The following is a 26,193-nucleotide window of genomic DNA, read 5'->3' on the forward strand; positions in this document are numbered from 1 at the left end:
GACGGCTGAGTCATATTCCATTGTATATATGGACCACATCTTCTTTATCCATTCATCTGTTGAAGGGCATCTCAGCTCTTTCCACAGTTTGACTATTGCGGACATGGCTGCTATGAACATTGGGGTGCATGTGCCCCTTCTTTTCACTACATCTGTATCTTTGGGGTTAATACCCATTAGTACAATTGCTGGGTCATAGGGTAGCTCTATTTTTAACATCTTGAGGAACCTCTACACTGTTTTCCGGAGTGGCTGCACCAGCTTGCACCAAGTGTTATACACAACTAATTAATCATTAAACACTATATCAAAAACTAATGATGTGGGGCGCCTGGGTGGCTCAGTTGTTAAGGGACTGCCTTTGGCTCAGGTCATGATCCAGGGCCCTGGGATCGAGCCCCGCGGCGGGCTCCCTGCTCAGCGGGGAGTCTGCTTCTCCCTCTCCCGCTCCCTCTGCTGTGTTCCCTCTCTTGCTGTGTCTCTCTCTGTCAAATAAATAAATAAAATCTTAAAAAAAACTAATGATGTACTATACAGTGGCTAACAACATAATAAAAATAAATAAGTAATAAAAAAGAAAAAAATTCAAACACTAAAAACAAAACAAAATTCCCAGCCCAAGGCCTTTACATTGAATGCCAGGTGAACGGGGAAGAATCCATAAAAACACACACGTAAATGAGAACTTTACCCCTCATCCCCTCCTCTAGGTAAAACACAAAAACACTTTGTCTACCGTTGGTGGAGAAGAGACCTCGGGTTCTGGATGGTGGGCTCCTGTTAAGAGCCCCAGTTGAGGTAGACACCTTGCTTTTGAAGACAACACTGTCAGAGCCGCTTTGAAGCGAAGTTGCCAGCGCACTAGCAAAAATTCTCCTAAGAGCCCAGGACTGAGGCTCAAGATAGAATAACGATAATACAAACGACAGTTCACCCCGGTATCACTTTTGAAGCTGGCCTAGTGCTGGTGTACCTGGTGATGAGAAAGATTTTGAGGTCCTTTTTCCCTCGTTGGAGAGTCATAGTTTTGACAGCTTTTAATGTATTTTTAAAATATTTTTTAAAAATTTTTATTTATTCTTTTTTTTGATCCAGTAGCTTTTATAAAGGATGGTCCACGCTGCAGGACTCAGCATCTCCAACATGGTTACCTCACAAAAATTCGGTTTATAAAAATAGTTTTCTTCTTAAAAGTATCAGCAGCCTGTTGCTGGGGTTTCTCTCCAGAGGGATCTCTCCTCCTGCCCCCGAAAGACAAACAAACGCAAAATCAGTACACACGATGAGTGCAGACAATGGGTTTGTGGAACACACCAGGCGCTCAGAAGCTATGTAAACCACCTTTGCTTTCCAAAACCCAAATCCTTATTGTCACCTTTTCTTCCAAGAAGCTAAAAAAAGTGATAAAATTGTAATGACTTGTACGATCTTTCTAAAAGTATGTGCATGGCAATATCATACTCATTTTACAGAAGGGGAAAGAGACGTACAATCACTTCATGGTTTATGTTTGGGTCAATGTCAAAGCTGGGACTGAACTCCACCAACATTCGTGAGCTCCTTCTGTGTTCACATAACCCTGGCAAGTGTCAGATTCAGGGTCTGATCTTTAGATATTGATTTTTTCACTACTAAAAATTTGTCAAAAAGCTTTCCTTTAGTTGACAACTAGAATGAAGAGGAAAAAAAACCTGTTTTTTTTTTTTTAACTAGAAAATATCAGCTCATTCAATGTGATTTGTGCTACTGAGGGTCAAGAGAAAAGAAGGTGGAGATATTTCTGTCTCAAAGAACTTCCTGGTTTTAAAGATTTTTCTTCCTTTCTTTTTTTCTTTTTAGGAGCGAAAGGGACACTGAAAAAAAACTCCCAAGAAATACCAGCCATACATTAAATTTCTGTAGCTCTCTTCTTTCAAAGAGCCCAAAGCACTGTGAAACGCAAATACAAATGTGAAAGCAAGTAGTGCCTAGCTCAACGCCTGGAATAAAACAGACAATAATTGACAGTGATGTGGATTATAGAGCGGCCTTATAAGGTGTAAGGTGTCTATGATTTTCTTTCACTCATGGTTTGGACTTGGAAAATTAGTTTATCATTAAACAAAAAGGGAGAAAGAACTAAAGGAAATGTGGTTTTGTTTTTTTTTTTTTGTTTTTTTTTTTAGCATCCGAATCAAAGCTCTGCCCCAGTCGCTGGGTATATTGCTTCTCTCTCAATTCTCTCAATCCTATGAGGTAAGAAGTTATTATGTCCATATCACAGCTGTAAATCGGAGGCTCAGAGAAATTCACTGACTTATTAAGAATCTACTAAGGGATACCATTGAGATTTGAATTCAGGTCTCTTCATTTCTTCTAACATTTTTGGGGGGACTACAGTATTATTCTGTGACTACCCATCTCATCTGAATTTAAAACAATTTGTCTAGGAACATGCTATTGGTACCCTCATCTGCTTTTTAAATTGGGCATTAAAATTTGTTAGAATTTGAAGGATTGACAAAGCTTCACGAAAATAACATAGCATTGGTATATGTGAAGGCTTTGTTCCCAATGAGTAGAATAGAACTTCTAGCCTTTTGATATCATATGACCCAATTGCTAGCCACATTCTTGTTTTGGAATATTTTATTCTCATTTTCAGGACGGTGAAACTACGGAGCGATGCAGAAAGCATCATGGTAATGGGGAGAAAACACTCATTGAGGAAGAAAACGGAATCACATGGGGTACAAGATCATGGAATAGAGAAAACAAATTTGGGGTGTGGTCTGATTTGATCATTCGACATATAGTTATTAAATGTGAACTTAAAATATTTCAACATTGTATTAGAAATTTATGAATAATGCATATTTCGAGCAGGTGGCAGATGGTAGGAGATGTAGGTAATATTTCTTAAGCTTCTGTTATGTGCCAGTCTATCTCTCTAAAAGAGAAATTTTAATCCTCACGGTAAGCTGCAGTGGGGAGAAGGTGTCCTTAGCCCCATTTCGACGTGGAGGAAACTGAGTTAGAGAGGGAGGAAGAAGAGAGGAAGAGGGCGGGAGATAGATCGTGCAGAGCTGGGATTTAAGTAGAAGTCCTTCCAGCTTCCAAATCCATGTTCTTTCCATTACAAGATGCAGCCTCATGGAGCAGACGTGGTTTCAGTAGAAACAGGGAGTGTCTGAAGGCCTTTGGTGAGTTTGGCAAACAGAACCATTAACTTTTTGTGGTGTCCAAGTAGCCCCATCTTTAGCACGAACTGTTTCGGCTCTCAAATAGCATGAGTTAGAATACATATGGGCATATAAGGCACCAGCTCCGCCATTCACTAGGCGCTAGCTATCTTAAGCAATTCTGTAAGTTCTCTACGTGATAGTTTTCTCATCTGTAAAATGGGTATGATGATAGTAATTGCCCTGTAGGGCTTTATGAGGATTAATTAAGACAAATGCAAGCCGACCACTTAGCACAGAGCCTAGCATGGAATGTACAGGCAGTAAATGGTAGTTCTTTATTGTTGGTGCTGTTGTCATGTTCCAAGTGTCCTCAGCACTTTTTATCTTCAAGGTCACTTACAAGGTCATGGTCACAATTCCATGTTTCAGTGCCTTTTTTTTTTTTTACATTGGTGCTGCTCATCAACTTGTCCTTGGTCCCCCTTTTTAATTTCATTGCTAAATGACACAAGTTTCTTTACCCACTCCATACATGGTATTTAGATTCCAGGATCTCTATTCTTAGAAATAATGGGAGTGTTGTTTGGGGATGAAAACCTAGACCCGGGAGCCAGGTTGCCTGAGTTCAAATTCTGGCTCCAATACTGACTAGGGCTCACAGGTGACCTGGTTGCTTCTTTGCTCCCAGGCTCTCAGTTTCTGCATCTATAAAGTGGGCATAATAACACTGCCCACCCCATGGGTTTGCTGCGGGGTTAAATGAGTTAATAGATGTATAGCCCTTGGAAGAGTGTTAGGCACAGAGCATGTACTCAGCAGAGGTTAGCTGTTGTTTCGAATTCCCTAGCCAGAGGAAGTTTGCCTTCAGCAAATGTACTATATTGTTTACTCAGATTCATTTGTAACTGATTATGTTCTCCAGACTGTTTTCATTTATGTCATCCCTAAGTGATTGATTTTGATTCAGCATAAATGCAAACCAAGCAAGGAATGAAAGGTAGGCAGAGCCCAGAAACATTGAGGTCTTTCAGTTCAGCACACTACTCCATTTCTACTGGTTTAAAGGCTTCGAGGGAAACACAGTTCCCTTGTTGTGAAGACAGGGCTTAGAAACCACTGTGTGCCTGGGGAGTTCTTATGAAGGTAGGGTCATTTTCATGAGGATGAATGAATTCATTTCTAGGTATGGTATTTACTACGTCCATTAAGGAGGCAGGTGCAAAGCCACAGGTCCTAGAACATATGTAAAACTCCTGTTTATAGAGGCTACCTGCACAGTGAGAAAAAAGAAGAGGGGACCCTCTGGCTTCTCCTGGTGCCAGGCAAGCTCAGCCCAACACAGGGAACAGAGAAATGGGTTTTATTCAGTGTTAAGTATGGAATTGCGAAGAGCTGGAGCAGTCCAAAGATGGGACTGGCTGTCTCTGGAGGGAGTAAAGAATGAGGTGTCCCAACACAGACTGGAAGACTATTAGGAACAACGTAGGTAGGTGTTAGGCATGAGAGAGATTAGATCAGATGATCTTTACGGTTCCGTTCAATCCAAGAATCCAATGAAACTGAGGAAAATTGGGTTTGATCTCTTGGGGAATGCATGGACTTGGAAGCATTGGAACTGATCGTTTTGTTGTGGTTTCTCATCTGGAGGTACTAGCACTCTTTGCTTCACTTAGACTCTACATGTTAACTAACAGTTAATGCTTCTGTTGTTGAATATCATCAAACTATGATGGGGCACCTGGGTGGCTCAGTCGGTTAAGTGTCCGACTCTTGATTTCGGCTCAGGTCATGATCTCAGGGTGGTGAGACTGAGCCCTGCCCAGCTCTGTGCTGTGTGCGGAGCCTTCTTGAGATTCTCTCTCTCCCTCTGCTCCTCCCTCTCTAAAAACAACCAACAACCAACCAACCAACCAACCAACCAACCAACCAAACCCCAAAAAATTGTTATAGAAAGAAACTTTGTTCTTTCTTTGAAACGGAGCCAAGACAATCTCAGGACCTTTGTACTTACTGTTCCCTCTTCCTGGATGTGCTGTACTCCCCTCAAGCAAGCCCATGCTTGAATTATTATTATTGGAGCGGGCTTTCTGACCCCTCCTATGCCAATGTCTTCCCTACTTGATCTTGTTGCCACTTTCTATAGCTTCCCCTGTTTTCTTCTCTTCCATTGTACTGTCCTCCACAAGACATGTTACATATTTATTTATTATAGAGCTCTCTGAGATGAAAATTAAATACCATGGAGTATGAAGTGTCTATTTGGTTCACTGTATTTCTGAGGCTAGAACATAGGAAGTACTTAGTAAATATTGGTTGAATAAATCAATATGAGCAGAGGTTTGTTGTTATTTATCACTTGTTAATTTTCTTCTATATCTAATTTTTAAAACATTTATTTCTTCAAGAAATTGATTTGGGAAACCTTGAGAAATCTTTGCATCCCTCCCCCACCAAATATGAAATTAAAATGAAAACCTCTAAGAATTCATCAATTGTATCTATAAGAAAAAAAAGTATAGTGCTCTATTAAAAATCTAGTTATAAGGACTCATTTTAAAAAATGGAAAAGATTTTGCTTTTCAAAGAAACCCCTAAGTACTTTATATGCTATTCAAAGAATACATGATTTGATATGAATATATTTCTGTGTATTTATAACTAGAACTTCCAGATCATTACCTGTAATCAAACATAGGAAGAACTCAATTCTTCTCTTACCCGTGATGTCTGTTATTCCCCAAACTCTTTCCCTTAAAAAACAACAACTATATATATATGTATATATATACATATATATATATAATCTGAAAGCAAGTCATTATTTGTTTCCAGTAGATGGCACTGCAAATCAAGTCTTTATGGGTCTATTAACTATTACTTCTTTGATCATGATCATAATTATTTATTCTGTAGTAAGATCATCTGAAGTGACTTATACCGTGAAAACAAATAGGTTGGGGATTTTGAAGCTATAATAACGCTGGATTGACAGGGTCTGAACACTGGCATTTCTTCTCTGTATATGATAGTTGGATATTTATTTATTACGGCAGTGCATATAAAAATTGTCCACTTGCTTATACATGAAACCCACTGCTTGATGTGGGATTTCGGCTGCTTATTTTAATTTGTTTAGTCTATATGATTTTATAAGTCCAATGGGACTCTTTATACTTCTGCACAGTGTTGAATTCAGTCTCATTCAGGCCAGTTAACGTACAGAAGCAAAACCGTCCCAGGGTCATAAACCACATCCCAGACTTGTGCTGTTTGCGTGTGTGTGTGTGTGTGTGTGTGTGTGTGTGTGTGTGTGTGTGTGTATTGGTCAATATTTGGTCAATAAATATCCTTGCTCAGAGAGAATGTAAATGATTCCAGGCAACTCTAGCACCATGAAAAAAGTGATATACAGATGTGTTCTAGTGAGCATAATCTAGCTTTGTATATAAAGGAATATATGTTTAAAACATACTTGAAAACTGTTTCAAGACTAGAACACATTAAATGCTATCAGGTATGTAAACACACCTAGAACAGTATCTGGCACAAAGTGGGTACTAAATAAATTCCTTCTTCCCTTTCTCCTGTGGTAGAGGAATAAAAGACCAATATTTGAGAGTCGGGCTCTGCTCTGCAGCCCATGTAAGAACTTAGCTCTCCTTCCTCACTTCCGGAAATGGCTGAAAGCAAGGCTGCAAGATGGAGAAGGTTTTACCTGATATAAAATAAGATTCCCAAGGGAAGCCTGTGATACCTGGCGCCCACCTTCATAAGGAGCCTTAGAAGGTGGGTGTGACTTTTGTCCTGGTGTTCATTGTCCTCCACAGAGAAAGAAGCCACCAGTCAGAACGGACTCATCCACAAGGAAACCGTCTCTGCTTTTTAATTAAATGGGAGTTCAGACATCATGCGGTTTTTAATATGCCCTGTATACTGCATTCCCCCCCCCCCATCTTTTGCCAGGGAAGCCTGAAACTCCTTCAAATTATATAAGAAGCAATTGTGGGCTTCTGAAATTTCCAGAAATGTATGAGAAAGTGCTTTGTCTGCTAGGTTAGATATGTTTGTGGACCTCTACTCAACACTGTGTGCATTTAGTGTACTTTATCCATTTAAACAGTGATCTCCATCACCCCACTTTTTTCAGAAAAAGTCTCATGGGTAAACTGACCTCAGCCCTGACACTACCATGGATAACCAAGAAACCCCATGCAGCAAATATAAAACCCAGCGGTCATCTCAACGAGGCAGGAAGATGACCAAACAACACTTTTACTTCAGGGTCGTTGGGCAAAGAAGGCCCTTTCTCTCTCCTCCACGTGTTTTCTTCATTTTGTTTTCCTCTTTGTGACCCCAGAATTTACACGTTGGCCATTTCAAATGGACAGAGATGGTGTTAGAATATCATGGAAAGCAATTTGTGGCTTTCGCCTGGAGTAGATTGATAAGCACTCTTTAGAGTTTGAAAAGACCTTGCAGAACATCTAGTCTAATCCCTTACTCTACCCAGGAGAAAAGAATGGCTCAGAGAGGTCACTTGACTGAGATAGGTCACACAGGAAATTAGTGATGGAGCAGTGATGTGGTCGTCTGAATCCTCATACTGGAGCTCAGTGCTTCAACAGGGGGATCAGGGAAAAGGGTGAAAACACAGGGACGGAGTATCTTTAGATTTCACTTAGTGACTATAGAAAGGTGATGGAAGAATTCCATCTTACTAGCTTAAAACAAGACACGTTTGGCTTTTAAGCCTCTAGTAAGGTGAAGATTGTACAAATTCTTCAAATATTTGGTTATTTTGCGGGGGGCGGGGTATTTGGGAGACTTTTCCCCTCTCCTGTTTTTGTGTTAAGATAGTATGTCTATTATCTCTTTAGAGATTTGCTATATTAAGAAAGCATAATGGTTGGATTCTTTAGGGCATTTCCTTTTCTTTATTCTTTTTTTTTTTTTTTTTTTTTAAGATTTACCCACTTATTTGAGAGAGAGCGAGCATGAGCCGGAGGGGCATAGGGAGAGAGAGAATTTCAAGCAGACTCCATGAGGAGCCCAAAGCAGGGCTCAATCCCATGACCCTGAGATCCCAACCTGAGCTGAAACCAAGTCGGTGGCTTAACCGACTGAACCACCCAGGTGCTCCTAGGGCATTTCCTTTTCTCAGCGGGAAATGATAACTTAATCACAAAATAATTATGAGCAAACTGACCAATATTTTTCTTGCTGTGAAGACTGAAGCAAGATTTAAGCAATCCCAGATAACATAGATAAAATTAAAAAAATATGCATATAATTTTTAACTCTTCAGCAATAATTTTTGTGGAGTGATACTTTAGGAACCCACAGTATATGAGAAACTTTTCAACTCTTATTTTTTATTCCTAATTTGTGCTGTATCATCAAGCAAATGGAAATAACATCTATATATTTTATAATTAACAAATATGATTTTAATATTTTGTATAATTTAAGCCTCATCCATATGAAGGAATTCCGAAGTCCTTCTGAAAGCATAACTGGGTTGTGTAGGTGCATTTTAAAAGTCATGTAATTCATGGTTTAGCCATTGTTTAGGAATGAAATAACAGTTATAGCCAGTTGTTGTGATTAAAAGTTTCTTTTTGCCAAGATTTTCAGAAAATGTTAGCAATATATTAGAGAAATCTTGTGTGTTTAGTCATGAAATTTCCATGGTTAAATTTCTCTGAGTTGGAAAGTATCGTGTCTTTGAAACATTCGTGATTTTTACCAGGTTTTATCCTTGATTAACTATGCTGGATTCCCGCCCCCCCCATCTTTAACTGATTTTGGGGTGGATTCTACATCTGGATACCCATATCCCCAAAGTGTCTGGCTTTGAAATAAAAATGAAGTTGGAAGGTATTGGAGTGGGATGAAGGGGACACTTCAATTGCCTGCCGGGGTCTTCTAACCAAGTTTCATTGGCCTCATTGGTGGCCTTGGATACAGGAGAATGGAGGCAGGAAGCAAAATGGAAAGCCAAGGACCTTTCAAGAAGTCACGCGGAAAAAGCAATGAGAAAGTAGAAGGTTACAGAACTGGGAGAAATTGCGCGGTAGGCCACGTTGAGAGTCTTTGTGACAGCAACGTGATAACCATTGTGCACTGTGGCTTTCCTATTTCTTCATCACGGTAGGTACCCAAAATGGCCCTCCTGCACTCTGTTTTGTAGGGGTCTGAGTACCAAAAACATAGAGACTCCACGACTCTGGAGGAACTGCAAGATAATGTCTACACTGGTCATCGGGTTAGGGATTAGGTGTTCCTTTGCATTTGCTTTTTGTTTTGATGAACTAACGCTCCGAGCATGATAATGACTTCAGCCTGGTAAACAAGCCTGGAGACGCAATGGCGGGCTGCAGCTCACGTCGCCACAGCTCACCGAGAGGGAACACGCATTCTCCCCGTAAACAGGGGCGCTCCGGAAGTCCTGTGTAGGGAGCGGTCCCCTGCGGCCTCCCCCGGATTGCGCCGGGTCGCCGGGTCTGGGGGGCCCCGCAGGGGGCGGGCGGCTACGTCCCTCCCGTGAGCCTCCCCCCCGCCGGGCGGGGCCCCCCGCAGCCGGGGTGCACTCAGGACCGGGGGTCGGAGCCGGGCTGGTTGGAGGAGGGGACCGGCATTCAGGGCCCTTCTGCTGCGGCGCGCTCAGCGTTTGGGCAGGGTCAGAGCTGGCGACCCCGTCCAGGAGAAGGGCGCGCGGGTTGCGTCCCCAGCGGTGCAAATCCTCTTGACATGGGATGGTCCCCGGTCTCCTTCGCTCCTTCCCTCCCGTCCAGACTGTGTTGAAGGAGCGAGGTGACCTGGGTGAACGACACCTACTAGCAGAGCCCGGGGGACTGTCTGTTGTCCACATTCTGGATTCCCCCGAGCCTCAGGGCGTCCATCTGACTCAATGTGGCGTTGTTTTAGGGCACAGAGGGAGGCCGTACGGGGGTGCGGGTGAAAGGGTTAATGTGCAGGGACTGGGCACAGTTGGTTTGAGGAGTCTCTGCCTTCAGTGACCTGCAGGTGAAGGAGCTAGGGGTTCCAGCATGGTGTCCCCAAGAGGAGGGGACCGGAAAACTGGAGGGGATGCAAACTCGGGCTGCGTTTGAACTGTGTGAGTCGCCTGACCTCCCTCGGTCTCAGGTGGCGCCTCAAAGAGGTGTGACAGGACCGAGGAAGTCGTTTCAAACCTCTCAAAGCGCTCTCCGAAGTGTAAGGAAATCCCATTTATTTCCCCATCTGGACGAGCCCGGGGCCTCGCTGGGGCCTCGCTGGGGCCAACGCCCGCGCGGCATCTCGGAGCTCCCTGGACCGCTTCCGTGGGGGGACACTCCGTACGTCGTGGCTTGGCGAGAGCCTTTCCTCGACAAGTCCCTCCTGTGGATCTTCTAGACAAGCTCAGTCCCCGCCGTCGGGCAGAGGACCCAACAGGTTAGGACTCCTCTGATCCCGCGCGCGGTCAGACTCTGGACCCCGGACTCCATCCCCAGGTCCCCGCACTGTCCCCGGCCCTTCGGAGCGCCCACCTCTCCTTCCGGGACCTCCCTTGCCAGAGCTCCCTGGGCCTGGAGGACGCACTTGGGGTGGCAGGTCCCGGGAAGGTGGGTGGAGTTCCGAGAGCTCAGGATGCTAGGGACCGAGCGATCCTCCTGAACCCCTGAGCCAGAGTGCGGGTACGGCAAGGGGTTCGTAGGAAAGAGATGGACACAAAATTGGGAGACTCGGGGAATTGTACACGCTGTGGCAATAGTACAAAACCCCTGACCAAACGTGTCCGTGTCTCTAGTTTCCTGGGAACTAAATTGCTGCCCCCGACCAGCATCTCCTCGCTCCTCAGTACAGAGAGGCCCACCTTTGTAAGTTCTCGGTCTTTCTCACTAGGGCGTCGCCAGCTTTTCCGGACTGGGTACGTTTCGTTCAGACTCTGCCCAGCCATTGCGCCTTAGGCTGGGGAAGGTCCTCTCGGCCCTCACCCCCCCCCCCACGCCCGGATCAAGGGGCGGCGTACCCGCGCACGCCGGCTGGTAACCCTGCCCAGCACCCGGCTGCGCTGCCTCCCTTTCGCTCCAACAGTCGCCGAGGGCCACGCTTTTTTTCTTCGGGCAGGATTCTTTTCCCGCCCTACAATAGCCGGCCCCGGCCAAGTGCCCTCTTTGGGCGCCCAGGCCCGGGCACCGCCCCAGGAGACGCCGTGGCGACCCTCGTTACCTGCGTGCTGCCGGGGCCCGGCAGATCGCGGCTGCAAGCTCGCCGGAGCAGTCCCAACTTCATTTCCTCCCTCTAGAGGCACGTTTCCCAGAAAAGCCTCCCCCCGGCCCCCTCCCGCCTTCCCTACGGGACCAGGAAAAGTCTCAATCTCCATAGGAAAGGTTCCATTTAAGTGCCCAGGGTGGGGGGGGGGGCGCAGTGGGCGGGGCAGAGGTGGCGGAGAGGATTGAATTTCTCTCCGCTGCTAACCAGCCACCGGCGGATAAAGCGCAAGTTTGTGCGCTTCGTCCACCGAGGGATTGCAAACCCAGAAAACAAAGTGTCCAGTGAGATGCGGAGTTTGCCCAGATTTCCCTGCAGATGGGTTTGCGGAAACGCCTGTGATGGGAACTTTCTGCAGATTGTGTATGGAGGGAGCTGAAGGAAAGGAGGAAGGGGAGCGGGGCGGAGAGGGGGCAGTGTGAGCGTGAAATGTGCCCGGGTGTGTGTGTGTGTGTGTGTGTGTGTGTGTGTGTGTGTGTGTTTGGGGAGGGGGGGTTGTGTGCCCAGGCGCGGGGGCGTCACAGCGGGGCAGAGCAAGGCGTCGGGAGCGTCCCGCAGGCTAATTGGTTTGAGACGTTCCGCAAGCGCTGGAAAAGGTCGTTGAAGGAGTTCGCTGCACACACACAAAATAATAATCTTAAAAAAGAGTGCCGGGCATGCGCACACAGAGGATGCCATATTGGAATGAGGCTGTAGTGGGAGTCGGAGGACCGGAGCGGGCGCGCGAGGGAGGCGGCGGGCGGGGAGCGAGCGAGGCTGAGCGAGCCGGGGCGAGGCAGAGCGAGCGAGCGAGGCCGGCGGCCCCCCGGCGGCGCCCGAGGCCTGGGTCCACTCCGAGGGGAGGACGAACTTCACCAGGTAGGACGCCGCGCCGGCCGCTGTCCCCGCGCCCAGCCCGCCCGGCGGGCAGACCTCCGGCCCGCAGGTTGAGTGCGCCGGTCAGCTTCTTTTTTCCAGCTTCGGGAAAAAGGGAGGCTCGGGCCAGCCCGGGCGTGGGAGGCTTGAGGAGCGGGTGCCGAGGGAGAGAAGCGAAAGAGAAGAGCTGGAGGGGAGAGCGGCAGCCCTAGAGCAGAGCCCCAAACTCCGCTCTGCGCTCCCGGGTTGTCATTTTTGCTGCTCGCGTCCCCTTCCAACAACCTCGTCCCTCGGCTTTGAAAAGCCCGGCCTTGCGGGAGACCGTCTGTAGTTGCAAAGTGTCCTCCTCCTCGGGTTCGAGCTGTCCCCTCCCGCCGCCCACCTTCCTCATTTGTGCGCTCATTTTAGCGACGCAGCCGCCCTTGCTAACCCCACGCTCCGCGGTCTCTTCCCTTGTCGGGGTCTCTTTCTTCTTCTTCTTCTTCTTTTTTTTTTTTTTGGTGTGTGTGTTGGGGGCGGGGAGGGGGAAAATGGTAGGGTGAGGGCTGGAGACCAGCCATCAGGGGTGTTAAAAATCGTTTACACATTCGGAGTCGCCCTCTTGGAAACATTTGTCTGTGCAGCTGAAATGAAATTGTCAGTAGTAGTTTCGGAGCGTGCTCCGGCATGGATGATCTTTTTGTTCTTTTTTTTTTTTTCGCTTTAAAGTAATATCCTGTCACTTGGGGCTTTCCTGTTGTCTACTCTCATATGACCTCCTTTCAAAATTGCTAATCTGATCTAGCTTTGGAGTTTATTTTTTAAACGTGTGTGTGTGTTGGTAAAAATCCGCCAAAAATAAAGAAAAGAAAGAAAGAAAGAAAACAACTGTAGGAACTGCTTAGATGTATTTATTGATTTTGGCCCGGGGCGGCGGGAGAGGCTGAACCGGGGACCGGTGACCCGGGGGTGGGAAGTGCTGGATTCGCGGTGGCCGGACGCACGTCCAGAGCCCGATCCGTACTTGTGTTTTCTTGGAAGCGCTGCAACTGCGGGGAAGGAGTATTTAGAAACCCTGCCAGTTTCAATATGGCGGGCTAAGGTGGTTTTTAAAAACTGAAAATAAAGGTTTTGAGGTGGGAAAAAACCCAACCGGAGTTGCCATGCCTTAGTTTCGACTCTCTTTAGCTACTCCAGGAGCTGTTTTAGCGAATTAAATGGGAAAAAAGAGACAGAATGAGCTGCCCTAGTTTTTTCCGTGTTTCGAGTCTGCGTGTCCAGTCCATTGCTGGGGGGGGGAAAGGGGTGCCGCTGGTCCAGACTGGGGCATCCGAGCACAACTGCTGCATGTGCCTTTGGATCGGTGTGCATACTGGTGTGTGCAGTTGGGGGGGGGGCGGTGTCAAAGAGATACGCCCCGAATGTGTGTGTGCGTTTTGGAACCAGACTCTGCCATGATTTGACGTGACAAACTGCTGACACGTGGTGCAAAATACATGAGGGCAGAGGCAATGATTTATTTCGGCTTTCTTTGAGACGAGCTCTCTGTATGCTGGGTTCTGTGCAGGTGAAGCCCAGAGTAGGCGGAGTGCGGAGGTGCTTATTTAAAGGACTAACTGTCCGCGGTATTGGGTGCAGTCGGGCTGCAGACGCCTGTGGGGTGTTGTGTGTGCTGGGGGCACGCCGCACTTGGCGGTGGGGGCCTCGCAGCCGAGACGTGGGGAGGACAGTGGTGGGGCAGAAAGGTGTTGGAGCGCCGACCTAGGCGGAAAAGTGTGTAGAGTCGAAGCGAGGAGTTGCTTTTGGAGTTGAGCTCTAGGGAAGGTGGGGGATGGGAGAAGTGGTCTCGGAAGAAAGTGTCCCTTGCTTAGGTCCAGCGCGAGAAGGCTGGATCTGAGTGGGGCGTCCCCCGGCCATGGCAGGCAAGCGGGGCGGCGCTGTGGCATTGGGGTTTGAGTGGTGTCCGGGAAAGGCCGGCTTCTGGGGCCTGGAGGGTCTGGGACTGGAGTTTTGGGGGCAAAGTCTGAGCCTGTGTAAGGGAAGTCGGAGGGGAAGCAAGCAAACCCGAGCTCGCTAAGCTAGGAACAGGGATCTCCAACAGGGGTCGCCAGTGGCCAGGACGCAGCTGCCGAGCGGAGGTCGCGCGGGAGGGACCCAGGGGACAGTGGACTGTGCGGCGGCTATGCGCGGTCCCCCGGGCCTGGCGAGGGCAGGTTCTGGGGACCTTATCTGGGCCGGCGAACCTGATGGCGCCTTGGCCAAGTGCGCCGAGACGTGTTTAAATCTCAGGGTTAAAAAGATAGTGTGTTGGCCAGGTCTGTAGTTAGCGCAGTAACGGGCTCTCAGGGCATTTCCAGGGGGCCTAGAGGGGCGATCCATAGGGTCAGCTCGTCCTCCCCCCTTAGACAGACGCCGCGCTGTCGGAGAGGCCTCTCTCTAGTAGTGTCCGGCGGGTGGGGGCCCAGGGGAAGCGACACTAGGATTGGAGACCCCGCGGCAGATTTTCCTTCCCACCTGGGTTGGCGGGGCTGAGAGATCGGCGACACTCCGGCCAAGACGGTCGGTCCCCCGGGCAGAGCGCGCGGCGCGTCCCCGGCCCTTGCAGCGTGCGCGGCTAGCGGGTCCTCCCGGGGACAGCTTTCCCGTGGGCTTCGCTGAAGTGGAAACCAGCCTAAAATGGCTCTGTGCTTGTAAACTGCAGTTTCAGCCGGGAACCCCTCCCCTCGTCCTCCTGACGTCGCCGCTGACAAGCGCACAATTCACTCTAACGCCCCGAAACCCGCGATTTTGCACCGAGCTGCGCCGTGGAAGCGAATATACAACCGATTACAAAGAACATTCCTCAGGATTCTCGCAGGGCCCAAGTTTCCCTTTCTTGTAGGACGGAGCGGGAGGAGGGGGGCGCGGCGGGAGCCGGGCCGACCACCGCCTCGGAACCGGGGCTGGGGCTGGGGTTGCGGCTCGGGGCTGGGGCCCTTTCCGCGTAAAAAACCGAGGGAGGTGCCCCGGGGACGCGGATGGTGGCCGTGCGCAGCGATCGCCACCGCCAGGGGCGCTTGGCCTTGACGGCATCTGTGGTGTCCGGAGTGCAGAGAGACGCCGGGAAGCCTGGGAGACCGTTCCCAAACTTCTGGAGACCCGCTTGCAGTTTCGCTTTCGGAATTTTCGGGATCTTTGGGTTTCTAGAGTTGGGTGGGATTCCGGGGAGAGCAGGGCGCCAGGCGCTGGTCGTACGGGTGCTCGTTCCCCTTTTGGTGCAGTCGTCAGACTTCTCAGCACCCCAGCGTCCCCTCCTTTGCGTCCCCGGGTCCCGCGGGCGCTTTCTAGGTCTGGGGCTCCGAGCCCCGCGCGCAGCCCCGGCTCCGGAGAGCGTCGGCCCCGCACCGCGTTTTGTCGGCTCCAGCGCCGCCGCCGCCGCGGATCCGAGTCTACTGGTGGGAAACCGCTTTCGACCAGGGCCGACCCTGCCTGAATCCGCATCCATCGCCGCTGCCGTCCTCTTCTCTTCACTCCTGCACCCTCTCACCGACGCCACGGGACCTGGGGGACCGGTTGGCGTGTCTACACCAAGCAAGTGGATCCGGGGTTCACCAGGTCGGAGAAAACGCGAAAAGCGGCTTAAATTCGGCACCGCATTCTGGGGAGGCGGTTGGGGGTGGGGAGGGAGGTTGAGCGGGTCCAGAGTGGGAGGGGAGAGGCCTCGGTGGCCCGAAGGAATTGGCCAGGCGCTCCTGTGCGATAGGAGATCTGCTACTTTCTCCCTAGTAAGCATTAAGTTGGCTCACACGCTGCTTCCTCCCTTCCATAAGTAAGTATGTCCCAGATCCTTATTTTAGGTAGGCGCTGGGACCAAGCCACCTGCCCGAAAGGGGTGAGAGGCACACCCACGCACACCAGAAACCCTCCCCTCCCCTACCAAAGTCTGGACTGTGCGAAAGACCCGTTCCCTTGGCGGTGTAAACCCCTGCCCAGCGGCAGGGTGATTGATTCAGCAGCCCCTACCCTAGAAAAGAGTGCACCCGACCACCCTGCTTTGATGTGTCTTGTTCTAGAAGTGCTGGCTCTCAGAGAAGGATTTCCCACTAGGGTTCCAGCACCTTGAACCTGCAACAGCCCGTCCTGCTGGGACCTGAATTTCACTAATGATGGGAGTCATTGATCTGAGAGAGCTTTTCCTCTTCGTGTGTTTTCTTGCAGAAATCATAGATGGGGTTTTTGTTTTGTTTTGGTTTTTAAGCCTTTTTAGGTATAAATCCCTAGGTTCATGATTCTTGCTTAAAAACAAACGAATAAACCAGAATAGGTTCCTGAAGAAAGAGGGGAGCCTGGGTGATCTCAGGATTAGCCTCTCTATTCTCTTTGAATCCTAAGACCTTCCTTTGCTGTCCTGGGAGCACTGACGGTTTATCAAATCCCATCTCTGCCCCCTCTAGCTGAGGGGGCATTGTTCACCTTTCTCCATGTGCTGGTGCGCACGAAGGACTTACCACCTCTCTCTGTTGGAAACACTGCTCTGAGAAGTAAGTGAATGAGGGTTCCATTTTATTGGCACAGGGTGCTTTGGGGGTTGAAGAACCCCGTGCAATGGAAATGCATAGTTTGCAGGGCCTGTACTTATACCGAAAAGTTTTTGTCAGGGTATCCAAGTGAAAGAGTTCTTCTCTTCTTCCTCTTCCCTGTTGTCCTTCTTCTTCTTAATAGTTTGTACAGAATGGTCCACTGTGGGGATTTGAATGACTTCCAGGTCTAGGGTTCTCAGCTTGGACCTTTGTTTGATAGTATTTCACGATTTGGAACTTTTGGAGTTCAGGACTTAACAGTATAGTGGTCATAAAAGAAGAGTTTCTAAAAGGTTCTTGTCCCAAAATGAAATTAGGATTATGTAGTTCAAGGCACATTCTGTGTTTTTTATAAACTGTTCTTATGTCTGTCTTGCCCCAGTACCGACTTATTGTCCCTATTCTACAAATATGGAAAAAAAAAACTAGGGAACTTGTCATAACAAACCAACCTGCACATTCCTTGGTGACCCAGGATCTAACCATCTGATTTTGTAAGGAACATTTCTGGCAGAGCAGAGGACAGAATCAGGAGGCCTGGGTTCTACTTTGGAGGTATTTCTGTCGAGCCTTGTGACCTTGGACCACTTAACGGCATTTTTTTCTGAGCCTCAGCTTCCTTATCTGCAAAATCAGTGCATCAGACTGGAGTCTCACTCAGATCTCCATGCTTCTATTTGGGGGAAAAAAAATCAAGTGATTCAACACATCTTGGTAGGCGTGCTCAAGTGATTCGTCTGTCAGACCCATGCCTGCAAAGTACAGTGAAAATAGTACAGGCCTTGGTGACTGAGGCTCAAGAAGACGTTTGTGAGAGCAGTTGGTGGGTTGTAGTTCCTTCTGCAGGGGCCAAGTGCTGACATTGTTGAGGGAAAGAAGCTGTATATGTATGGGGGCAGGCGTCGTTCATGCCTTGCAAAAGTGGGGTGTAGAGATGGAGGCACATACAAATGTAGCGTTCATATATAATCTTTTAACTTTTTAAAAAGGGACTTATTTCTTTATCTGAGAGAGAGAGAACGAGTAGGAAGGACAGAGGGAGAGGGAGAGAGAATCTCAAGCAGACTCCGTGCTAAGCGGGACTCCATCCCAGGACCCTGAGATCATGACCTCGAGCCAAAACCAAGAGTTGGATGCTTACCCAACTGAGCCACTCAGGTGCCCCAGCCTTCGTGTATAATCTTTATAATAGCATGGGCTGGGCTTAGGTCATTGTGGTTTTGAAAAGAAGTCATAAAGAAGTACCTGATTCAAGTATGCTTTAGGAATTCATAGGACTAGAAGGGACTATTCCACATAGCCCTCTGTACCCCACCATTGCAGACAGGGTGAGTGCGGGGACCTCATTCTGCTAGAATTTATAGTGTGGGTGGGTAACTGTGGCCTCCTGGTAGCCTAGGGAGTAAAAGAACTAGATCTGATGTTGCATTTACCATTCCTGCTCTTCATTTTATTTTTTTAGTTTTATTTTTTTGAGGTTTTATTTTATTTATTTGTCAGAGAGAGAGCACAACCAGGGGGAGAGGGAGAGGGAGAAGCAGGCTTCCCACTGAGCAAGGAGAGCCCCATTCTGGACTTGATCCCAGGACTCTGGGATCATGACCTGAGCTGACTGAGCCACCCAGGTGTCCCCATTCCTGCTCTTTAAGTTGGGCCACTAGGCAGTACAGTTGACCCTTGAACAACATAGAGGTTAAGGGCAACAACTCCCCCCCCCCCCCCGCAGCTGAAAAGTCTTGTGTTGCTTGCCTTCCCAAAAGCTTAACTACTAAGAGCTTGTTGTTGACCGGAAGCCTTACCAATACTGTGAACAGTTGATTCATACAGATTTTATATTTGTATTATACGCCGTATTCTTACAATAAAGTAAGCTAGAGAAAAGAAAATCATTATTAAAATCCTAAGGAAGAGAAAATATATTTACAGTAGTGTACTTTATAAAAAAAAATCCATATGTCAGTGGACCTAGAGTTCAAACCTGAATTTAAGAGGCCAGCTATACTGCCTCTCTCTGTAAGACTAGACATGTCCTGGACAACTCCTAAGAAAAATGATCCTGTTGGCTAAAACAAGTGTTGGCTGTGTTGAAGTTCGTGTAAACGAGACAGGACTGTATATTGTAAATAAGGGAAGGTATTCAGTTTACAGGTTGCAGTACAACAAGGGATGTTATAGGATTCATATAAAGTCACCGAACAAGACCCTGAAGGATCGGTTTTGCAGGATCATGTCAGGGTGTTCAGATGTAAAGATGCCAGCATCACACTCCCCATCTGGTTAGCCCCTGGTGAATTTTAAAACATGATTATGTTTCACCATATACTGATGGTCAGGTCCCTTGGTTTTGATAAGATGATATTCTCTGATCAAAAATTCGCTAATTTATTTTTTTGTCACTTAGGTTTCTATTCTTGTGATAAGATAGATGTCGTTGACACCGATTAAACAAAGAATCCATTGTGCTTTTCTGTTTCATTCTTTTTGATTTTGCATAAAAAAATGACACATTTGGTAGATAAAGTGCTTGTGAGAGCATAGGGTGATAATCTGTAGAGTAAGGCCAACAGAAGACCATTTTGGAGCTGGTGGGGTGGGGAAGACGGGGCAGATTTTTATCCTGTGATTTTTTTTTTTCCCTGAAGTTTTATTGGCTGAGAAAAAAAATCTTTTATTATTATTTTTTTAATGTTTTTCAGTAATCTCTTGCCAGCAAGTTAGAGCAAGAGAGAGAGTGAAGATTTGAATCCTAGTCTTACATTGTCTTTGAAACTGTAATTATTGTATATTGATTATTTATTCTGTGTGGGACACTGTGCCTAACACTTTAAATGTGTTAGCTTACTTAATCTTTACAGGTGAGTGCTGTATCTTTATTTCATTGATAAGGAGATCGAGTCTTTGGAGAGGTTCTAGGGCATCATATAAATAGGGTTGGTTTTTTTTTTTTGAACTTGATTTGCAATGCAGGAAGACTAGAGCGTTTTCTGTTTACATTTAGTTCAGATGGTCATGGAAGAGCAGAGCCTCTAGATGAAGCTAAATCTCTATTTTTAAATGTAGAAGTGAAAATACTCAGTGTCCTGGGTTGGGATAGAATGTTGCTCCCTGTCATGTGAATTGGCCATTACAGTTTTGAAAAGTGTTGAGTTTCTGAAATTTCAGCTTAATTAAAAGGTAATTGGTTTTCCTACACGCCAGTTTCCTTTTTTCTCTCCTCTCTGAAAGACATTCCCACACCAGTGTAGGTGAGAGTAAATGGAAAACTTCTCAAGTCGTGGACTTGAGTGGAGAGTCCAAAGGGCCTTGGGACAGCTGGGGAAGGGAGCTACAATTTTCCCTTCTAAGTAGCTTTTCTTTTTCTTTTAGAGACTTTATTTTATTTATTAGAGAGAGAGAGAGTGCACACATGCAGGGGGAGCAGCAAGCTCCATGCTGAGCAGGGAGCCCGATGTGGGACTCGATCCCAGGACCCTGGGATCATGACCTGAACAGAAGGCAGATGCTTAACCGACTGAGCCACCCAGGCGCCCTCTTTTCTAACTAGTGTTGGCCACTGATGAGCATAGTCTTTTAGATTCGACTTAAGGTTTTGGTCTTTTATTACGTTATTGTTCTCTCGCATAGAAACAGAACTTCAGAGTGGCTCCTTGTGTGAGGCCTGGGTAAGCATGGTCCTTCCTGTGCCCACTCTGCTCTTGTCAGCAGGTTGTGCACATGGTGAGGTTGACCTCAGGCTTGACGCTGGCCATCAAAGTTTCTTTGCTGTAGATGAGCACAGATTAATTTCACCTCCTTTAAAGCTCAGGAGACGATGTCGAATTTTGCCAAATCCAGAGTAAGCAGGATTTTTCTGGAAATTGGCTTTTGGCATTATTTTAGGAAGTGCACTAAAGGAAGATAAGCTACAGTCTCATGGTTAGAGTGAACCAGGCTTAGGGATTCAGAACCCCTGGTCTGGCTCCAAGGGGGTGTGGGTGTGTGTGTGCGTGTGACCTTGGCTAAGTCACTTTCCTTTAATCCTCCCTCTTCTTCCAGTTTTCGATTTTTCCTGCCATGAATGGCAGATAGAATTCTTGCTAGGTACAAATATATTTTACAGGCCGGCTTTAAAAGGTGAAAGCCAGGTTTACTTTTATGGATTTGTGACAAATATGCTATCTTCTGATAGAGGAAAAAATCTCTCTCCTACATACTTTACTGTTGCAAAGGACGCCTTTACTTCCTACCTCCACATTGGAAAGGCTGTTTCCGTCTGGATGGTTTAAAAAAAAATTGCTCTTTGGTCATAGTCATCTTGAGGATTCACTCATAGTCAACTTGTCTGTGTGCTTAGCACAAACACTGGACAAGCAAGGGAAGAGGGGATCTATCATTTGATACAAATGATGCCAACTGGTTCATGGCGTGGGCTAGAGGTCTTTATTTTTTAAAGATTATTTATCTGAGAGAGCGCGTGCTCATGAGCAGGGGGAAGGGAGAGGCAGAGGGAGAAACAGACTCCTGGCTGAACTGGGAGCCCAATGTGGGACTTGATCCCAGGACCCTGGAACCTGACCTGAGCTGAAGGCAGACGCCTCACCGACTGAGCCACCCAGGCGCTCCAGGCTAGAGGTCTTTAATGAAAAAAGGCAGAGCTCCCTAAGAGACTGTTCCAGACAGGCTTCCAGTTCGTACTCTTGCTGAAAGAGACGCGTTGCTTCTCCAGCACTGTGGGGAGCTTGCAGAAACGTCCCACAGAAGGAGTAGAGATAAGGGACAGAAAAAGTCAAGGGGGATTTAGGGGCCAAAGCACACTGCCAGCATTTTGGTTGGATCACTGTGGTGTGTGCATTTATTTCTGCAGGGAAGAAGCTGGATTTGCCTTTTGAAAGGTGGAGAAGTGGGAGCGAGGGAAAGAGGAGCCTTAGCATGGAGGTACCTGGGGCGGAAACGGAGGGTTTGGAGGACAGAAGTCATTAACACTGCAGAAGTCCAGACTGCAAACACGTACTTTTCCGGGAAGCCTCCTTGTCTTAACGCATTCATATCTTTGTTGATATTAACTCACTAAGTTACACTTCATCTGCTTTAATCGTACTTATTCTTTTGTACTTAGGATGTTTTTATTTGTAAACGGACGAACAACAGATGCGAAATCACTACTCCAGCCCCTGGCTGCCTGTTGGAGGCTGTAGGTTGGATCCTGTTTTTTGCTCGTTTTGCTCAGGCTGATTGGCCATGATTGACACTGACGTGCCAGCCCAATTTTGGTCGCCGAACACTGCATCCTTGTCGTGCGTGTTTTGTCTTTGTTCATATCACTTGCAGCTCTCAGTCTTCATTTTCCACGTGGCCTAGTTACCCAGAGGCTTTTAAAGTCCCGAGGGTGTACAAGATGTGTGTTTGAGAGACTTACCTCCCAGCTTGCTTAATTAATTAATTTATTTATTTATGTTTTCTTGGAGGGCGGGTGGGATGGGGGTGAGTTTGATTTCTTTAGGCATCAGTGCTTTTCTTCAGGCACTTCCGAGGACAGGGCTTTCTTAGCTGAGTGGGGTGCTAGGAGGAGTCCATCGCCAGGCCCAGAATCTTGCGAGAAGCATCAGTTAACATCGGTGTGCTAATGAAACAGAATGCTGCGGGGTAATGTTCTGTATTGAAGCTGACAGTTTCTGAGATCCTCCAAGGCCTCATGCCCTGGTGTGTGTAACCCCTGCCAAGGGTGTGTCCCTGATGTCAGGTGAGGCGAGGTGACGTCCCCTGGTCCAGAAAAGCAGCCAACTCTGGAATCAAACCCACCAGTCATGGTTGTCCAGAGGTACTGACGTTACGCTTGCAGGAGGCAGGACGACTCTAAGTGGAGTAGCAGAGACGATTTGGAGCCTCGTTTTGGCCCTTGTCATTCATTGTCTTTAAAACTTTAAATATGCTTTATCCTTCCCAACTAGCTGAAAAATGCAGGACACCTTTCCTCTTTCCACCCCTCCGTGGCTATGGAACCTCAGTGCCTTAATGCGGTTTATCAGGTTCAGTCTGTGAGTAGCCAGCTGGGCATTTTTAGGTCCTGGCCCACCTCTTTTTACGAAAGCTTTCGGGATCCAGCTCAGACCATGGGTAATATTTTGTTTTTTTTTTGAGTCTTTATTCCATTCGAGAGGAGGGTCTATTGCTCTCTCCTCCCATATACACTTTAACAAGGAAGGTCCGTGAAAACCCAGATTCCCTGAACTGTGTGCCTGGGAGGCGAGACTTTTAGAGCAGGCCCTGTGTTTGGCAGATGATAACAGTGTTGCTTGTTGTGGTTAGAAGGCCAAGGGTACATTCTGGTTTAGTGATCGTTACATTCCAGTGTAAAGGCCAGATCTCCGTGAATTACATTCCCCATGTTCTGTACTAACGAAGCTAAATTAGGGTGTTTTTATTGACTTTGCATAACGATATGCAATGGGACACCACTGGAGTCAACTTCCTTCATGCATTTAAATGATATGATTTATAAAATTTGATTCATGCCCAATTTTATGGTTATAGGTATGGCTTCAGGGAAACACCTGAAATGCTCTCTGGTTGTTTTATGAATCCCCGGGGAGATTGCACAACTCTCCAGGCTGGCTTCTGTTAGACATTTTGAGGTGTTGTGGCATCTCAAGCATCATTGCTGAGCATCTGTGCTGCTTGAAGTAACTGATACATAAGATCCCCTCAGAAAATTAGGCGCTGATGATTAGACATTATCTATGCATGTCTAGCTTACTGAAAGATCTCTTGTCAGAATTCTTTGCTTTTTGAGTTCTCACGATCATACGTATGGCACATGGGCTAGTGACTTCCACACATGGGCGTGTAATATGGGATACACATCTCCTGTGAAATAGGAAGGATGTTTTAGCTTTGTCAGAGGCTTGGACGGATGCTCTAATTCATTCCAGTCTTTGTAGGTGACAGGGAAACCCCAGGCTTAGTTTAAGATGTCAGGACCGCGTGGGACGACGCCTGTGCTGATTCTAAAAATCATGCTTTTTTATCATAAGGCCCTTCCAGGCTCTTCGGTGTAAAGTATCTCGTGTCAGTCCTAGGGTCACCTGAGGACTGTGCTTAACCTTGGTGGCTTGGAAGCAATTTCTGGTGCAAGAAACCCTTTTTCACCACCTGGTTGCAAAGACCTATTGCATAGTAGATTCCGTTGGGGATTTCAAGGCCCCATCCTTCTTTAGAGCAAATAAGTAGTAAAAGGTCCCTAAATAATTTGTAGGTAAATAGTAAATAAGTAAGTGAACTTCTGAGCCAGTGCACAGCTCATTGCCCTTTGCTTGGGTTTTCTCTTCTCTTGAGCAGGTAGCTTGGGAGGCTGCCATGTTTCTCATGTTGCATAATGCCCCTTTGGAAGCACTGATTTCGTTCACCTTTACTCTTGAGTAATACATGCCATTTGATTGGGAGGTTAAGAGGTGACAGTTAAAACCATGAATTAGAAGACACGGTACGTTATTGTGGGAACCGCAGGCTGCCGCCCGCCAGCCCTGGTGTTTTCTCCTGGAGTACCTATTTTCCCCCACATATCTCATTTCCCGGGATTGAGGTATGAATCTGATTGTAAAAAATTAGCATTTCTTGTGCGGGGACAGCAATTTGTGTCAGATTTCAATCTATTTAGAGTGAAAACCAACGAAGCCCGGTTGACAAATGGCCAGTAAATTGCTGTCCTAATCAAGGTGAATCAAGCTCTGAGCATATGGCGGATGGCAGAATTTCATGAACGTTGTGCCCCAAAGAATCAGTTCATCTCTCTTGATGATGTAATCAGGCAGGACCTGTCTCTTCTTAGAAAGGCTGCGTGTTGGCTGTTAAGAGTCAGGAGGGGATGGGCGCAGTCAGGCTTTATTAGCAGGGTGATCTGGTGACAGGTTGGATATAAATAGAAGGAGACTCTCCTCGATCATAGTGCCAGGCCCTTGACACGGCTTTTCTTCTTCAAATCCCTTTACAGGTATGGTTCTTGTGGCCACTCTCGAGATCTCAGGCTGTTATTTGGCTGTTTATTTGCAGGTTGCTTCTTCCAGAGATGGAAGTAGTGATTTTTCAGAGATCAGATTTGGGAAAAAAAATTAGGTTGCACATCCTTCAGAATTCTCTGATATTTTCCGCTTTATTTGAAATATTTTGAAAGGTCTTAGCTCAGGTTAGGTGTCCTGTGCTCATTTCGAGATTCCCAGAGTATGAAATGAGGCCGTTTTCTGTGCGACTTAGACACGCTAGATATCCATGGGCAGCTAGAGCATGTCTGGAATTTCATAAGCTTTGAGTTTAGACCTTCACATTTTATTTTCTATCCGGAGAATATTCGCTTTTCTGAGTCATGTGAAGAAACGAACAACTGCAGACCTTTTCCCACTTTGGAGTAGCAAGCGTGAAATTATGAGTATGTTAAGTAGTTACATTGCAAGTTTCTTGGACTACTTTGAGGCAGATCACTTTGAAAAGTCTGGGTAACTAAAAGAAACGTGACATTTCTTTTATCGCTAATATAATGCAGTTCACTAAAGTGAGCTCTTGTGAGCTGCAAGCCTTTGGAGGCAGCCTCGTGACTTATAATAAAAGGCTTCATGTTTTCACCTGAGTTTGGATAATTGTCTCTGCACTGTAAGAGTGTAACATTAGTCATGTCTAATAAAACAAAATCAACATGAAAAAGTGGTATATTAGTCAGTAGTGGGGTAAGGAAGGAAGGAAGAGAATTTACTGATTCTCATAAGTGGAGATCTGAAGCTGGACTCCTCTGTTGCTTTGGATTTAAGAGGGAGATCTTTCTTGGAGCCCACATGTGCTTCATCTCAGGGAAGAAAGGGATTGTGTGTTTTGAGATGTTCCCTTCTAAACCGGGGACAGTAGGCAGAGCTACCCCAGCCCTTCTATAATGGAATATGGTGGAATCCTTTTCAGTGCATGTTGACCAACCTGGGAGTAAAGACGTAAAGGCACTCATGCTGGGATTTCCTCTTGGAATGACCCAGCTGACCTCCAGATGGGTTCCCAGGATTGACAGCCTCACTTGGCTTAGAGACGCCAGCCAGCCCCTCAGTGCCCCCCTCTTAAACAGGAGAACCACAAAGTGTTACCCATCTTCTGAGAGAGGTACCTAACATAAAAAGTAGAGACCAAAACCAACAAAGAGAGCAAAATAACTTCTCTTATGAAGGAGAGAAGAAAAATCTCTAAAAGAAGATCATGAATCACCCCAGGGAGGTTATAGCAGACTTTGCATCCTGGTAACAAGAACAGGATAGGGTGGGGAAGGGAGTCTTAACAAGAATTTAAAAAGAGCCTTGTGAAATTAAATTGCAAAGCTCCATAGGAGAGCTAGAGGGAGAAGCTGATGGTAGATCCTAGTTGGAAGATTAAAAAAA

At 46.9% G+C, this 26,193-nt stretch overlaps 1 protein-coding gene across 3 annotated transcripts in view; it reads left to right on the forward strand.

Moving 5' to 3' along the window:
- Positions 1-11,649: 11,649 nt before the first annotated feature.
- Positions 11,650-26,193, forward strand: part of SFMBT2 (Scm like with four mbt domains 2) — a 230,431-nt gene continuing 215,887 nt past the window's right edge. Inside the window, exon 1 of one of the 3 annotated variants that reach the window (XM_088025816.1) lies at positions 11,650-11,780. The gene's annotated coding sequence lies outside the window, so the exon portion shown is untranslated. Of the gene's footprint in view, positions 11,781-12,085; positions 12,276-26,193 lie in introns of those variants that run through there. The other 2 variants (XM_088025815.1, XM_028114618.2) reach the window with 2 other exon arrangements.

Source organism: Eumetopias jubatus, unplaced genomic scaffold, assembly GCF_037043125.1.
Source record: "Eumetopias jubatus isolate StellerSeaLion01/CBP00866 unplaced genomic scaffold, mEumJub1_p1.0 scaffold_8, whole genome shotgun sequence".
In the NCBI taxonomy this organism is placed as follows: domain Eukaryota; kingdom Metazoa; phylum Chordata; class Mammalia; order Carnivora; family Otariidae; genus Eumetopias; species Eumetopias jubatus.